This window comes from Oncorhynchus keta, unplaced genomic scaffold (genome assembly GCF_023373465.1).
Source record: "Oncorhynchus keta strain PuntledgeMale-10-30-2019 unplaced genomic scaffold, Oket_V2 Un_scaffold_8240_pilon_pilon, whole genome shotgun sequence".
NCBI lineage: Eukaryota > Metazoa > Chordata > Actinopteri > Salmoniformes > Salmonidae > Oncorhynchus > Oncorhynchus keta.
Window position 1 is genome coordinate 86601 of NW_026291003.1, and position 12440 is coordinate 99040.

At 36.5% G+C, this 12440-nt stretch overlaps 1 protein-coding gene across 12 annotated transcripts in view; it reads right to left on the bottom strand.

The window, feature by feature from the left end:
- Nucleotides 1-12440, bottom strand: part of LOC127929555 (gastrula zinc finger protein XlCGF57.1-like) — a 32321-nt gene that overhangs the window by 18631 nt on the left and 1250 nt on the right. The gene's annotated exons all lie outside the window — the stretch shown is intronic.

The following is a 12440-nucleotide window of genomic DNA, read 5'->3' on the forward strand; positions in this document are numbered from 1 at the left end:
AACCTGTTTTTACCACCAATATCAATTACAACCTGTTTTATATCAATATCAATCAATATCAACCTGTTTTACCACCAATATCAATTACAACCTGTTTTATATCAATTACAACCTGTTTTACCACCAATATCAATTACAACCTGTTATATATCAATTACAACCTGTTTTACCACCAATATCAATTACAACCTGTTTTACCACCAATATCAATTACAACCTGTTTTACCATCAATATCAATTACAACCTGTTATTTATCAATTACAACCTGTTTTACCACCAATATCAATTACAACCTGTTTTACCACCAATATCAATTACAACCTGTTTTACCATCAATATCAATTACAACCTGTTTTACCACCAATATCAATTACAACCTGTTTTACCATCAATATCAATTACAACCTGTTCTACCACCAATATCAATTACAACCTGTTTTATATCAATATCAATTACAACCTGTTCTACCATCAATATCAATTACAACCTGTTTTACCACCAATATCAATTACAACCTGTTTTACCATCAATATCAATTACAACCTGTTTTACCACCAATATCAATTACAACCTGTTTTATATCAATATCAATTACAACCTGTTATATATCAATTACAACCTGTTTTACCACCAATATCAATTACAACCTGTTTTATATCAATATCAATTACAACCTGTTTATATCAATTACAACCTGTTTTACCACCAATATCAATTACAACCTGTTTTATATCAATTACAACCTGTTTTATATCAATTACAACCTGTTATATATCAATTACAACCTGTTTTATATCAATTACAACCTGTTATATATCAATTACAACCTGTTTATATCAATTACAACCTGTTATATATCAATTACAACCTGTTCTACCACCAATATCAATTACAACCTGTTTTATATCAATTACAACCTGTTTTATCACCAATATCAATTACAACCTGTTATATATCAATTACAACCTGTTATATATCAATATCAATTACAACCTGTTATATATCAATATCAATTACAACCTGTTTTATATCAATATCAATTACAACCTGTTTTATATCAATATCAATTACAACCTATTTTATATCAATATCAATTACAACCTGTTATATATCAATTACAACCTGTTATATATCAATATCAATTACAACCTGTTTTATATCAATTACAACCTGTTATATATCAATATCAATTACAACCTGTTATATATCAATATCAATTACAACCTGTTCTATATCAATATCAATTACAACCTGTTCTACCATCAATATCAATTACAACCTGTTTTATATCAATTACAACCTGTTATATATCAATTACAACCTGTTATATATCAATTACAACCTGTTCTACCACCAATATCAATTACAACCTGTTATATATCAATTACAACCTGTTCTACCACCAATATCAATTACAACCTGTTTTATATCAATTACAACCTGTTTTATCACCAATATCAATTACAACCTGTTATATATCAATTACAACCTGTTATATATCAATATCAATTACAACCTGTTATATATCAATATCAATTACAACCTGTTTTATATCAATATCAATTACAACCTGTTTTATATCAATATCAATTACAACCTATTTTATATCAATATCAATTACAACCTGTTATATATCAATTACAACCTGTTATATATCAATATCAATTACAACCTGTTATATATCAATATCAATTACAACCTGTTCTACCATCAATATCAATTACAACCTGTTATATATCAATTACAACCTGTTTTATATCAATATCAATTACAACCTGTTTTATATCAATATCAATTACAACCTGTTTTTATCAATATCAATTACAACCTGTTATATATCAATTACAACCTGTTTTATTTATCAATTACAACCTGTTTTATATCAATATCAATTACAACCTGTATTTTATATCAATATCAATTACAACCTGTTTTATATCAATTACAACCTGTTTTACCACCAATATCAATTACAACCTGTTTTATATCAATATCAATTACAACCTGTTATCAATATCAATTACAACCTGTTTTACCACCAATATCAATTACAACCTGTTTTTTATATCAATTACAACCTGTTTTATATCAATATCAATTACAACCTGTTTTACCACCAATATCAATTACAACCTGTTTTATATCAATATCAATTACAACCTGTTATATATCAATTACAACCTGTTTTACCACCAATATCAATTACAACCTGTTTTATATATCAATTACAACCTGTTATATATCAATTACAACCTGTTTTACCAATATCAATTACAACCTGTTTTTTATATCAATTACAACCTGTTTTATATCAATTACAACCTGTTATATATCAATTACAACCTGTTTTATATCAATTACAACCTGTTATATATCAATTACAACCTGTTATATATCAATTACAACCTGTTATATATCAATTACAACCTGTTTTACCACCAATATCAATTACAACCTGTTTTATATCAATTACAACCTGTTTTATCACCAATATCAATTACAACCTGTTATATATCAATTACAACCTGTTATATATCAATATCAATTACAACCTGTTTTATATCAATATCAATTACAACCTGTTTTATATCAATCAATTACAACCTGTTTTATATCAATATCAATTACAACCTGTTTTATATCAATATCAATTACAACCTGTTATATATCAATTACAACCTGTTATATATCAATATCAATTACAACCTGTTTTATATCAATTACAACCTGTTTATATATCAATATCAATTACAACCTGTTCTATATCAATATCAATTACAACCTGTTCTTTCAATATCAATTACAACCTGTTATATTCTACCATCAATATCAATTACAACCTGTTTTATATCAATTACAACCTGTTATATATCAATTACAACCTGTTATATATCAATTACAACCTGTTCTACCACCAATATCAATTACAACCTGTTATATATCAATTACAACCTGTTCTACCACCAATATCAATTACAACCTGTTTTATATCAATTACAACCTGTTTTATCACCAATATCAATTACAACCTGTTATATATCAATTACAACCTGTTTTATATATATCAATTACAACCTGTTCTATATCAATATCAATTACAACCTGTTATATATCAATTACAACCTGTTCTACAACCAATATCAATTACAACCTGGAATATATCAATTACAACCTGTTTTATATATATCAATTACAACCTGTTATATATCAATATCAATTACAACCTGTTTTATATATATCAATTACAACCTGTTTTATATCAATATCAATTACAACCTGTTATATTTATATCAACCTGTTTTATATCAATTACAACCTGTTATATATCAATATCAATTACAACCTGTTCTACCATCAATATCAATTACAACCTGTTTTATATCAATTACAACCTGTTATATATCAATATCAATTACAACCTGTTTTATATCAATATCAATTACAACCTGTTTTATATCAATATCAATTACAACCTGTTTTATATCAATATCAATTACAACCTGTTTTATATCAATATCAATTACAACCTGTTATATATCAATTACAACCTGTTTTATATCAATATCAATTACAACCTGTTTTATATCAATATCAATTACAACCTGTTATATATCAATATCAATTACAACCTGTTATATATCAATATCAATTACAACCTGTTATATATCAATATCAATTACAACCTGTTCTATATCAATATCAATTACAACCTGTTCTACCATCAATATCAATTACAACCTGTTTTATATCAATTACAACCTGTTATATATCAATATCAATTACAACCTGTTATATATCAATTACAACCTGTTTTATCACCAACATCAATTACAACCTGTTATATATATGCCTTGCGAATGTATTCGGCCCCCTTGAACTTTGCGACCTTTTGCCACATTTCAGGCTTCAAACATAAAGATATAAAAGAATCAACAACAAGTGGGACACAATCGTGAAGTGGAACGACATTTATTGGATATTTCAAACTTTTTTAACAAATCAAAAACTGAAAAATTGGGCGTGCAAAATTATTCAGCCCCCTTAAGTTAATACTTTGTAGCGCCACCTTTTGCTGCGATTACAGCTGTAAGTCGCTTGGGGTATGTCTCTATCAGTTTTACACATCGAGAGACTGAATTTTTTTCCCATTCCTTCTTGCAAAACAGCTTGAGCTCAGTGAGGTTGGATGGAGAGCATTTGTGAACAGCAGTTTTCAGTTCTTTCCACAGATTCTCGATTGGATTCAGGTCTGGACTTTGACTTGGCCATTCTAACACCTGGATATGTTTATTTTTGAACCATTCCATTGTAGATTTTGCTTTATGTTTTGGATCATTGTCTTGTTAGAAGACAAATCTCCGTCCCAGTCTCAGGTCTTTTGCAGACTCCATCAGGTTTTCTTCCAGAATGGTCCTGTATTTGGCTCCATCCATCTTCCCATCAATTTTAACCATATTCCCTGCCCCTGCTGAAGAAAAGCAGGCCCAAACCATGATGCTGCCACCACCATGTTTGACAGTGGGGACGGTGTGTTCAGGGTGTTGCTTTTACGCCAAACATAACTGCAGCGCTGCAGGGTTTTTAAAACTCAACAGTGTCCTGTGTTTATCAAGAATGGTCCACCACCAAAAGGACATCCAGACAAATTAACACAACTGCGGAAAGCATTCATGGGGCAGCAACCCTGTGGAATGCTTTCGACACCTTGAAGAGCCTCGATATACAGTGTCTTCAGAAAGTATTCAGACCCCTTCACTTTTTCCACATTTTGTTACGTTACAGCCTTATTCTAAAATTGATTTAATACATAAAAATCCTTAGCAATCTAAACGCAAAACCCCAAAATGACAAAGCAAAAACAGTTTGGTTTTTTTTGCAAATTTATTACAAATAAAAAACAGAAATACCTTATTTACATAATTATTCAGACCCTTTGCGATGATACTTCGAAATTGAGCTCAGATACATTCTGTTTCCATTGATCATCCTTGAGAAGTTTCTACAACTTGATTAGAGTCCACCTGTGGTCATTTCAATTGATTGGACAGGATATGGAAAGGCACATACCTAGGGTTGCACATTTTGGGGAATATTCAGAGGTGGAAACTTTCCGTGGGAATATATGGGAATTAACGGGAATATATGGGAATTAACGGAAATATATGGGAATTAACGGGAATATATGTGAATTAACGGGAATATATGGGAATTAACGGGAATATATGGGAATTAACGGGAATATATGGGAATTAACGGGAATATATGGGAATTAACGGGAATATATGGGAATTAACGGGAATATATGGGAATTAACGGGAATATATGGGAATTAACGGGAATATATGGGAATTAACGGGAATATATGGGAATTAACGGGAATATATGGGAATTAACAGGAATATATGGGAATTAACGGGAATATATGGGAATTAACGGGAATATATGGGAATTAACAGGAATATATGGGAATTAACGGGAATATATGGGAATTAACAGGAATATATGGGAATATATGGGAATTAACGGGAATATATGGGAATTAACAGGAATATGTGGGAATTAACGGGAATATATGGGAATTAACAGGAATATATGGGAATATGTGGGAATTAACGGGAATATATGGGAATTAACGGGAATATATGGGAATTTACGGGAATATATGGGAATTAACAGGAATATGGGAATTAACGGGAATATATGGGAATTAACAGGAATATATGGGAATTAACGGGACTATATGGGAATTAACAGGAATATATGGGAATATATGGGAATTAACGGGAATATATGGGAATTAACAGGAATATGTGGGAATTAACGGGAATATATGGGAATTAACAGGAATATATGGGAATTAACAGGAATATGTGGGAATTAACGGGAATATATGGGAATTAACAGGAATATATGGGAATTAACGGGAATATATGGGAATTAACAGGAATATATGGGAATTAACAGGAATATATGGGAATTAACGGGAATATATGGGAATTAACAGGAATATATGGGAATTAACAGGAATATATGGGAATTAACGGGAATATATGGGAATTAACAGGAATATATGGGAATTAACAGGAATATATGGGAATTAACAGGAATATGTGGGAATTAACGGGAATATATGGGAATTAACAGGAATATATGGGAATATATGGGAATTAACAGGAATATATGGGAATTAACAGGAATATGTGGGAATTAACGGGAATATATGGGAATTAACAGGAATATATGGGAATTAACAGGAATATGAATATATGGGAATTAACAGGAATATATGGGAATTAACGGGAATATATGGGAATTAACAGGAATATATGGGAATTAACAGGAATATATGGGAATTAACAGGAATATATGGGAATTAACAGGAATATATGGGAATTAACAGGAATATATGGGAATTAACGGGAATATATGGGAATTAACAGGAATATATGGGAATATATGGGAATTAACAGGAATATATGGGAATTAACAGGAATATATGGGAATTAACGGGAATATATGGGAATTAACAGGAATATATGGGAATTAACGGGAATATATGGGAATTAACGGGAATATATGGGAATATATGGGAATTAACGGGAATATATGGGAATTAACAGGAATATATGGGAATTAACGGGAATATATGGGAATTAACGGGAATATATGGGAATTAACAGGAATATATGGGGAATATATGGGAATTAACGGGAATATATGGGAATTAACGGGAATATATGGGAATTAACGGGAATATATGGAAATGTATATTAATACAGTGGCTGTCACGTTCTGGCCTCTTTCTTATGTCTTTGTGTTAGGTTGGTCAGGGTGTGAGTTGGGTTGTCTATGTTCTTTCTTATGTCTTTGTGTTAGGTTGGTCAGGGCGTGAGTTGGGTTGTCTATGTTCTTTGTTATGTCTTTGTGTTAGGTTGGTCAGGGTGTGAGTTGGGTTGTCTATGTTCTTTGTTATGTCTTTGTGTTAGGTTGGTCAGGGCGTGAGTTGGGTTGTCTATGTTCTTTGTTATGTCTTTGTGTTAGGTTGGTCAGGGCGTGAGTTGGGTTGTCTATGTTCTTTCTTATGTCTTTGTGTTAGGTTGGTCAGGGCGTGAGTTGGGTTGTCTATGTTCTTTCTTATGTCTTTGTGTTAGGTTGGTCAGGGTGTGAGTTGGGTTGTCTATGTTCTTTTTCATGTCTTTGTGTTAGGTTGGTCAGGGCGTGAGTTGGGTTGTCTATGTTCTTTTTTATGTCTTTGTGTTAGGTTGGTCAGGGCGTGAGTTGGGTTGTCTATGTTCTTTTTTATGTCTTTGTGTTAGGTTGGTCGGGGCGTGAGTTGGGTTGTCTATGTTCTTTCTTATGTCTTTGTGTTAGGTTGGTCAGGGCGTGAGTTGGGGTGTCTATGTTATTTCTTATGTCTTTGTGTTAGGTTGGTCAGGGCGTGAGTTGGGGTGTCTATGTTATATTTTCTCTGTGTTTGGCCTCATATGGTTCTCAATCAGAGGCAGGTGTCGTTCGTTGTCTCTGACTGAGCATCATACTTAGGTAGCCTTTTCCCACCTGTGTTTTGTGGGTGATTATTTTCTGTTTAGTGTTTTCTGCACCTTTCATGACTGTCTAGTGTTTTCTGCACCTTACAGGACTGTCTAGTGTTTTCTGACTGTCTAGTGTTTTCTGCACCTTTCAGGACTGTCTAGTGTTTTCTGCACCTTTCAGGACTGTCTAGTGTTTTCTGCACCTTTCAGGACTGTCTAGTGTTTTCTGCACCTTACAGGACTGTCTAGTGTTTTCTGCACCTTTCAGGACTGTCTAGTGTTTTCTGCACCTTTCAGGACTGTCTAGTGTTTTCTGCACCTTTCAGGACTGTCTAGTGTTTTCTGCACCTTTCAGGACTGTCTAGTGTTTTCTGACTGTCTAGTGTTTTCTGCACATTTCAGGACCGTTTAGTGTTTTCTGCACCTTTCAGGACTGTTTAGTGTTTTCTGCACCTTTCAGGACTGTTTAGTGTTTTCTGCACCTTTCAGGACTGTTTAGTGTTTTCTGCACCTTTCAGGACTGTCTAGTGTTTTCTGCACCTTACAGGACTGTCTAGTGTTTTCTGCACCTTACAGGACTGTCTAGTGTTTTCTGCACCTTACAGGACTGTTTAGTGTTTTCTGCACCTTTCAGGACTGTTTAGTGTTTTCTGCACCTTTCAGGCCTACCACTTTGAAGATGCAAAATATTTTTTATTGTGAAACAAACAAGAAATAACACAAAAAACAAAACTTGAGCGGAACTATTCACCCCCCAAAGTCAGTACTTTGTAGAACCAACTTTTGCAGCAATTACAGCTGCAAGTCTCTTGGGGTATGTCTCTATAAGCTTGGCACATCTAGCCACTGGGATTTTTTTTCCCATTCTTCAAGGCAAAACTGCTCCAGCTCCTTCATGTTGGATGGGTTCAAATGGTGTACAGCAATCTTTAAGTCATACCACAGATTCTCATTTGGATTGAGGTCTGGGCTTTGACTAGGCCATTTCAAGACATGTAAATGTTTCCCCTTAAACCACTCGAGTGTTGCTTTAGCAGTATGCTTAGGGTCATTGTCCAGCTGGAAGGTTCCCCCAAGAATTACCCTGTATTTAGCGCCATCCGTCATTCCTTCAATCCTGACCAGTTTCGCAGACCCTGCCGATGAAAATCATCAGCATGATGCTGCCACCACTATGCTTCACTGTGGGGATGGTGTTCTTGGGGTGATGCGAGGTGTCTGGTTTGCGCCAGACATAACATTTTCCTTGATGGCCAAAAAGCACAATTTTAGTCTCATCTGACCAGAGTACCTTCTTCCATATGTTTGGGGAGTCTCCCACATGCCTTTTGGTGAACTCCAAAAGTGTTTGCTTATTTTATTCTTTAATAAGCAATGGCTTTTTGCTGGCCACTCTTCCGTAAAGCCCAGCTCTGTGGCGTGTACGGCTTCCAGTGGTCCCATGGACAGATACTCCAATCTCCGCTGTGGAGCTTCGCAGCTCCTTCAGGGTTATCTTTGGTCTCGTTGTTGCCTCTCTGATTAATGCCCTCCTTGCCTGGTCCATGAGTTTTGGTGGGCGGCCCTCTCTTGGCGGGTTTGTTGTGGTGCCATACTCTTTCCTTTTTACAATAATGGATTTAATGGTGCTCCGTGGGATGTTCAAAGTTTTGTATATTTTTTATAAACCAAATTTATTCTGTTCCTATCCACAACTTTGTCCTTTGACCTGTTTGGAGAGCCCCTTGGTCTTCATGGTGTCCCTGACCTGTTTGGAGAGCTCCTTGGTCTTCATGGTGTCGCTGACCTGTTTGGAGAGCTCCTTGGTCTTCATGGTGTCCCTGACCTGTTTGGAGAGTTCCTTGGTCTTCATGGTGTCCCTGACCTGTTTGGAGAGCTCCTTGGTCTTCATGGTGTCCCTGACCTGTTTGGAGAGCTCCTTGGTCTTCGTGGTGTCCCTGACCTGTTTGGAGAGCTCCTTGGTCTTCATGGTGTCCCTGACCTGTTTGGAGAGCTCCTTGGTCTTCATGGTGTCGCTGACCTGTTTGGAGAGCCCCTTGGTCTTCATGGTGTCCCTGACCTGTTTGGAGAGCTCCTTGGTCTTCATGGTGTCGCTTGCTTGGTGGTGCCCCTTGGTCTTCATGGTGTCGCTTGCTTGGTGGTGCTCCTTGGTCTTCATGGTGTCTCTTGCTTGGTGGTGCCCCTTGCTTAGACTCTGGGGCCTTTCAGAAGAGACTGTTTGGAGAGCTCCTTGGTCTTCATGGTGTCGCTTGCTTGGTGGTGCCCTTGCTTAGACTCTGGGGCCTTTCAGAAGAGGTGTATATTTCCTGAGATCACGTGACACTTAAATAAAGTCCACCTGTGTGCAATCTAACTAATTATGTGACTTCTGAAGGTAATTGTTTGCACCAGATCTTATTTAGGGGCTTCATAGCATTGGGGGTGAATAACATATGCACACACCACTTTTCCATATTTTTTTACATTTCTTTTCAAAACATGTTATTTTTTAAATTTCACTTCACCAATTTGGACTATTTTGTGTCCATTACATGGGGCGGCAGCGTAGCCTAATGGTTAGAGCGTTGGACTAGTAACCAGAAGGTTGTGAGTTCAAACCCCCGAGCTGACAAGGTACAAATCTGTCATTCTGCCCCTGAACAGGCAGTTAACCCACTGTTCCCAGGCCGTCATTGAAAATAAGAATATGTTCTTAACTGACTTGCCTGGTTGGGGTAAAAATAAAAACATGAAATCCAAATAAAATTCAACAAAATAGGAAAAATGCTGTACCATGAGACTGAGGACCAACAATTTATATATTAAACTCCTGGATACCGTGATGAGGAATGAATGGTATTCACCAGTTAAATGTTGATATATTAAACTACATGAAATAAAAATCAATTTAAATTCCAGGTTGTAATGCAACAAAATAGGAAAAAACACCAAGGGGGATGAATACTTTTACACTGTACCATTTAAATGTAGATGTTTTTTTAATTAGATATATTTACCATGTTATATTATATATATCATATTATACGGAGACAGAAACATAAACCTTTTACCATGTTATATTATATATATCATATTATACGGAGACAGAAACATAAACCTTTTACCATGTTATATTATATATATATATTTGCCAGCAGACTTGGGGTCCAACATGCTGCGGCGTGTCTGGGCTTCAGGCAGAAGTCTTCGCGCTTTTTGAGGTATTTCAGAACTGTAGTTTCCTCTGCTTGGAGCAACAGTGAAGTGGGCAGGGCAGTACGGATTTCTTCTCTTACATCTGCAAGCAGAGTCTGAACATCAGATAGGATGGTATTGTCTCCCTCAATCCGTGCAATGGCTACTGCTATAGGTTTCAGGAGTTTCAGACTGCTTACCACTCTCTCCCAAAATACCAAGTCCCTACTGCTATAGGTTTCAGGAGTTTCAGACTGCTTACCACTCTCTCCCAAAATACCAAGTCCCTACTGCTGTAGGTTTCAGGAGTTTCAGGCTGCTTACCACTCTCTCCCAAAATACCAAGTCCCTACTGCTATAGGTTTCAGGAGTTTCAGACTGCTTACCACTCTCTCCCAAAATACCAAGTCCCTACTGCTATAGGTTTCAGGAGTTTCAGACTGCTTACCACTCTCTCCCAAAATACCAAGTCCCTACTGCTATAGGTTTCAGGAGTTTCAGACTGCTTACCACTCTCTCCCAAAATACCAAGTCCCTACTGCTGTAGGTTTCAGGAGTTTCAGGCTGCTTACCACTCTCTCCCAAAATATATAATCCAGGAGTATCCTCTTGATGGGGCTGTCCATATCGGCAGACTGTGATATGGCCATTTCTTGGAGAGACTCCTTCCCCTCCAGGAGACCGTCAAACATGATGACAACACCACCCCAACGGGTGTTGCTGGGCAGCTTCAATGTGGTGCTCTTATTCTTCTCACTTTGCTTGGTGAGATAGATGGCTGCGAGAGCGTTGGACTAGTAACCGGAAGGTTGCATGTTCAAACCCCCGAGCTGCCAAGGTACAAATCAGTCGTTCTGCCCCTGAACAGGCAGTTAACCCACTGTTCCTAGGCCGTCACTGACTTGCCTGGTTAAATAAAGGTAAAATAAAAAAATATATATATATATCTTGAGAATCAGCTGTACATGTGATGGAAGAATGCACCGTGCTTCTACACCTGCATTGCTTGCTGTTTGGGGGTTTTAGGCTGGGTTTCTGTACAGCACTTTGAGATATCAGCTGATGTACGAAGGGCTTTATAAATACATTGGAGGAGCTGATGTACGAAGGGCTAAACACATTTGATTTGATTTGCATGCAGAGGGTTGCAATTCCATTGAAATTGGGGATAGTTTTACCAAAATATGGCACAAGTTGCCTTTATGCGTATCCCACATTAAAGGTCCACTGTTATAAGCTACCTTTTTTGGTGAATTTAAGTCAAATCAAATCAAATGATTTAACTTACATTTACATTTAAGTCATTTAGCAGACGCTCTTATCCAGAGCGACTTACAAATTGGTGCATTCACCTTATGACATCCAGTGGAACAGCCACTTATCCTATCCTAGGTATTCCTTAAAGAGAAGGTTTCCGACCCTTTGCAACCCGACACCGGTCTGTACCAAGTCCCACAGGGGTCAGTGCATGTCAGAGCAACCCGACACCTGTCTGTACCAAGTCCCACGGGGGTTAGTGCATGTCAGAGCAACCCGACACCGGTTTGTACCAAGTCCCACAGGGGTCAGTGCATGTCAGAGCAACCCGACACCGGTCTGTACCAAGTCCCAGGGGTTAGTGCATGTCAGAGCAACCCGACACCTGTCTGTACCAAGTCCCACGGGGGTTAGTGCATGTCAGAGCAACCCGACACCGGTTTGTAACAAGTCCCACAGGGGTCAGAGCAAAAAC